This window comes from Triticum aestivum, chromosome 3B, assembly GCF_018294505.1.
Source record: "Triticum aestivum cultivar Chinese Spring chromosome 3B, IWGSC CS RefSeq v2.1, whole genome shotgun sequence".
Classification (NCBI taxonomy): Eukaryota; Viridiplantae; Streptophyta; class Magnoliopsida; order Poales; family Poaceae; genus Triticum; species Triticum aestivum.
Window position 1 is genome coordinate 95585907 of NC_057801.1, and position 6000 is coordinate 95591906.

Sequence of the window (6000 nt, forward strand, 5' to 3'; positions counted from 1 at the left end):
TAATGATGCACTGTGATCTGTAAATCAATCAAGGAAATATCTTTCCAACTGCCACGGCCGGACACCTTCTTCCTCCCAAGGTTCACTGCGTTCTGTAGCAGTTCGCAGCAAGAGTTCTTGTGGCAGTTTGCTGCGTCCATCACAGGAGCACCAGTACTTTGACACCTCCTGCGTGGTTTGGTGCCAAACTGAACTCGTCTAGTCGGCGGCGGCGTTGTTGTGTCTACTTGTTGGAATCCCTACTTGCTAGCTATTGGTGTTGAGCTAGCAGATTATGTACGAGTAACCAATCCATCCTGATTGGTAGGGTGTGCTCTCGACCAATGGTTGGTAGAACCACCTCACTTTCTAATCTAAGGTTGTTGTTGTTGTTTAGGTGCGTGCATGAAAAACATCTGAATACCACCTCACTCAACTGTTGCTTTGTACCGTATGATGATGTTTCTCTTGTTATTTTCAATCTTCCACTCTCAGTCATGAATTGAGCTCAGTGGATTGTGATTTTTAGGACAGCTTGCTTGGTGCCGTACATACATAGTTTAGTTTTCATGACTGTACAGTGAGAGAGATGGTTCAGTGGATTGTGATAAGATATTGTCTATCTTGTAAAGATTGCATTTTTACATGTTTGCACTATCTTATCTGAATATGGTAATCCTTGCCTATCAAACAAGTTTTTCATATGAAGGGGAATGTGGCTGGAGGGGTTTGGAGGTTTCAAGGGGGTTTGAGGGGATTGGGTGGAAGGAAGGGATTCACCAAATCCCCTGAAACCCCCACCTCCATAAACCTCCCCAATCCACTTCTACCAAACAAGGCCTTAAGAGGAAACTGAGTGGTGCCCGGTGGAAGGTGCCCCTTCCACTTTCTTTTCTATGATATGTAGTGTTATTGCATCATAGGTATATTAAGCAGCTCCCGGATAAACCAAGGATTTCAGATATTCAAGAACAAAAAAATTAACTTCATTAAACGCTTGATGGAATGAGTGACAGATGCATCTTGGTTCTAACATCACATTGATAACGAGTACTGAAATAGTCTCCACAAAAAGAAGGGAAAAACCAATGATCGTGGATGGAGTGGCTGACCTTCACCTCGAGCTTAATGCGTCCAGTGTCCCAGATCCCGGGCCAGTTTTTGTCGTCGTGGTCACCGACGCCTGTAACCACTGTATCTTTTTGAGCCTCACCTCACAATTTCAGTGCAAAATTTATAAACAAAGAGAGGCAGTGGATCAAGAGGACGGGGAGGAAGAGAGGCATACCTGGCCGCAGCGGATCCCACACTGGTGCTCCTCCTGGATCCACCCGACGCTGCTCCCATGGCCCTGCTGCGAAGAGGCTACAAAATAAACAAGTTCAATGCTTCTATGGTGCCAGGTAGGAAACACACTTTCCACTGGCTTTTTTGGTCCTCGGTGTGGCACCTGGAGATGAAACTGATGACATATTCATAAATATAGTAAGCTAGCTGGAAACCTTAGAGATGACAGTAGATTTAACATATGCTGGTGTCCTAACATGTGTACATAACTACATATGCGTGGATCACGCGGCTCGGGTGCGGGCGGACAACCACGGCCGCTCGTGTGGCATGGTTGTGGGTGGTTAGTGGAACGAGGATGTGACTGGAGGGGTTTGAGCACTGGGGTACACCACTTGCCTGGTCCCTGGACCGGCCGACGGCGGCGGCGTCCGCAGATGTCGTTTCTTCCTTGCAGGCTCCGTCGTGATGTTCCCACCCCTTTCGTGGTGCTCTAGGCGAAAACTTGATCCCCGAATCGGATGGTGGCGGCTACGAGAAGCCATACCCTTCTTGAAGGTCTTGGAGCCCTCGCTCCAGCAGTGTCCGTCTCATCTTCCTCAGTGGAGCTCTCATGGGTGCTCTACGTCGGCTTCAAACGGTTCTTCTCTGTGCATCTCTAGTTTGCTTGGTTGCCGTAGGGGTAGTGTGGTGGTGCCCGACATCCTTTTATCTTGCCTTGGGTGCGTGTTGTGTTCGTTGGTAACGTGAGTTTGTATCGATTCACTTGTTGATCTGCTTTATCTGTAAAACAGGGCGAATAGCAGTTTTCGTCTTAATGAGCTGCTCGTGAAACTCAGTTGTCTAGTAGATCGTTAAGCTCGTGAACTTAACAAGCTAAAACAGTTGGCTCGGCTCACTGCCAAAAGAGCGTGAGGTGAAGCGAGCCGAACAAACGAGCAATCGTTAAAGCTTTTTGTCCACCTCTACTTATATCACAGTTATGGATATGCCAACGAGTTCCATTCGTGCCAACTGCAAAAACTAACGTTAGAATGTTATGTGATCAAATGGCTAGATTACCCATAATTGGTTTCTAAATTTTGCAACATAAACCATTATGGAGTAATTAACCAATACTCAATGTTTAGGCTTTATGTTTGGTGTTAAGATGAATTTACATAAATTCAAGTTTTTCAATTGGATCTTCGCCTCTTTTTTTCTTGGGTCAACCAATTTTTTTTGCTACTTTTGTGACTATTTTTAACAATATTTATAAAAAATTAGCATTTTCTCAAAAGAAAAAGTTTAGCAAAACACACACTTTAACCATGAGTTATGACCGTCCCAACATAATTACACTCCAGACCAATTTGAAGAGCATTTTGCTCGCTTGAGAAATCGACCATGTCGATGGGAAGGTTCTTGAGCCGAGGTCGATTCATCTTCAGCCTTTCGTGGTCACTAGTGCAGAATCGGGCTTTAGCGCTGGTTCGTAAGGGCCTTTAGTGCCGGTTCTACAACCGGCACTAAAGAGTGGAGACTAAAGCACCCCCCCTCCCTTTACTACCGGTTCGACACAAACCGGCGCTAAAGTGCCACCACGTGGCACGAGCCAGGCCTAGGTGCTTGTATACCATTAGTACCGGTTGGTAACACCAACCGATACTAAATGTTTGAGGGGGTTTTGATTTTATTTTTTATTTTTCATTAATTTTGTGTTTTCCATTTAATTCTTTTTTGTTTGCTGATATTTTACGATACTACAAATTATACACGTTATGCATATATATAAATAGATTTTCTCATACATAGAACCGTATATATATATATATATATATATATATATATATATATATATCATCGAATATCTCACAACCAACATCATTAATTATTAACACATACACATGTATATATATATATATATATATATATATATATATAGGGAAAATAGATTCTACCACCTAGGGGTAGTTACCTCCACTTTTTCCACCACGCGATTCTTTAAGATGTGTGCTTTTCTAAACGGGTTGACTAAGCTAGCCTAAACCCGATAGCTTGTAACAAACCCTTTGCTATTTTCATTCATTATCCTCTGGTTAGTTTTTTCGGATAATATCCTCTGATTAGTTGAACGAACAACGTGCGTATAAATTAGTTAGTCAGATGGCAGCCTAGTTAGTCACATGGCCGCGCGGCCGCCGCCAAAATGATGACCATGAGTGCTCGGCAGATTTGTCCAGCTGATCACTCACTCACCAATTAGTTTGTACATGATCGGGATTGTAGGTAATTTAGAATTAATTGTTTTCTCTGTCCATGGATCTTATGGGAACCACGGTGGATCAGAAGCATCTGACCGCACTGAATTTCCTAAATGGGGCGACGGTCTCAACGGAAATCTGCCGGTGTAAAGTTACACCGGGACACGCAGACGCAGTGATGCATCCGGATGCACCATAGCACACATGCATGCGTTGATGCAGTGGCCACGGTATGGAAACATCTTTAGCACACGCATGCTGATGCACATACGTCTTTACGCCACTCTTCAAAATGCATTCATATACAAGCTTTGGTATATGCCCGGCCGCTAATTTTCTTGCCTTGCATGCTGCAGAACCAGGTAGGACCATATCGCGCTCATGCAGTATAGAGCCAGATCCTATAGCCCGCTGTCAGGGAACCCGTCAGATTGTCCTCTGAGTGCTTGACTATAACCTACAACTGCGAAGCAAATTTGAACAAGCCGAGCTATATATGGTGTAGAACACAGCCATCGATCAATGGTTGCTAGCTCAGTGATGCATCACATATGTACAGATTGTTTCAACGAGATGTACCCCTTGCTACTTCCAAAAAAAGTATATAAACTTCATACTCTCTTCCAAAAAGAACAAGCCACCACTTTAGAGTTATGTACATAATACACACTCAATATTTTTTTTTTTGAAAGAACACACTCAATATTTTGGTTCAAATAAAAGCATACATGATCATTTCGCTGCTGAAGAAAAATAATATACCCGTTCAAAAAAGGATGCATAATTCTTACTAAAATTGTGAATATACTACAACTAATAGTACATGTATATGCTCCATGTACTTAAAGAACGAACTTTATACTACATACTAAAGACTATCTTTTTGTGAAAGCTAATTCATTTTAAAAATGTTAGTACTCTATACTCCAATTTTATGTTGATATACTTCATACTCCAATTTTAAATTAATACTCCATACTACGAACTACATACTTCAATTTATATTAATACTCCATACTCCATACTCAAATTTTATATCCATACTACATACTCCAATTTTATATCAATACTCCGTACTCCAATAAACTTCATACGCTCTTCCAAAAAGAACAAGCCACCACTTTAGAGTTATGTACATAATACACACTCAATATTTTGGTTCAAATAAAAGCATACATGATCATTTCGCTGCTGAAGAAAAATAATATACCCGTTCAAAAAAAGGATGCATAATTCTTACTAAAATTGTGAATATACTACAACTAATAGTACATGTATATGCTCCATGTACTTAAAGAACGAACTTTATACTACATACTAAAGACTATCTTTTTGTGAAAGCTAATTCATTTTAAAAATGTTAGTACTCTATACTCCAATTTTATGTTGATATACTTCATACTCCAATTTTAAATTAATACTCCATACTACGAACTACATACTTCAATTTATATTAATACTCCATACTCCATACTCAAATTTTATATCCATACTACATACTCCAATTTTATATCAATACTCCGTACTCCAATTTTATATTGGTACTCCATACTACAATTTTATTTTAGTACGCAACTACCCATAATTATATGATAATACTACATACTTTAATTCTTTGACAATGACTCCATACTCCAATAATTATATCCTCATACTACATACTCCAAGCATACATGGAGGACGCTACATGTTGCTAAAAAAGGGAAAAAAATACTCCCTCTGTAAACTACATACTACTTCGTACGTACTAATTATGTAAACCACGTTCTTGATAATATCTGTTTCAAATACATGGTACGTATATATTGTGCCTAGAAAATGTCGTTATAACTTATAAGAATATCCAGAGTTGCGTTGGACAAGCTTATCCGGTAAACTGTTTACGTACGTAGCCAAGAATCAAGGAGGTGGTTTATTGGGAAAAAAGAGAGGTGGTTAAACCAGTGCGCACTTGCCGGAATATTAAATTATAAAAACTAAATCAGGTGGTTCCTATTGGATTCTATGGCACCCGCTAACCCAATTCCTCAAACAGGCTGACTTGGTGCTACGAAGTGGACACGTGGTGGGTAAATAGCTAGGTGGTAACTACCATTGCTTGTAGATAAAATTTGTCTTATATATATATATATATATATATATATATATATATATATATATATATATATAAAATTTTTCATACATGTTGCCTTGGTGCCTTTGAAGCATGATGACAAGTGGTTCATGGTGGCGGTAGCGGGTAATAGTATTCTCCTTTGGAATCTATGACCTGGTCGAGCAAAAATCCCGCTATTTCCTCTTGAAGTGCTAGTATGTGGTCCGCTGGTAGGAGCTGCTCCCGCACCTCTCTGAACTGTTAAGAAGGAGATCAATATGCATGTGTATTAGTTGTGTGAGTAGATATCGATAATGGTGTGAATAGTATTCCGACAAACGTACACAATCCTGTCTTTGAGATCTGCTCCTTTCGGACGCCATCATGTGAATGTTC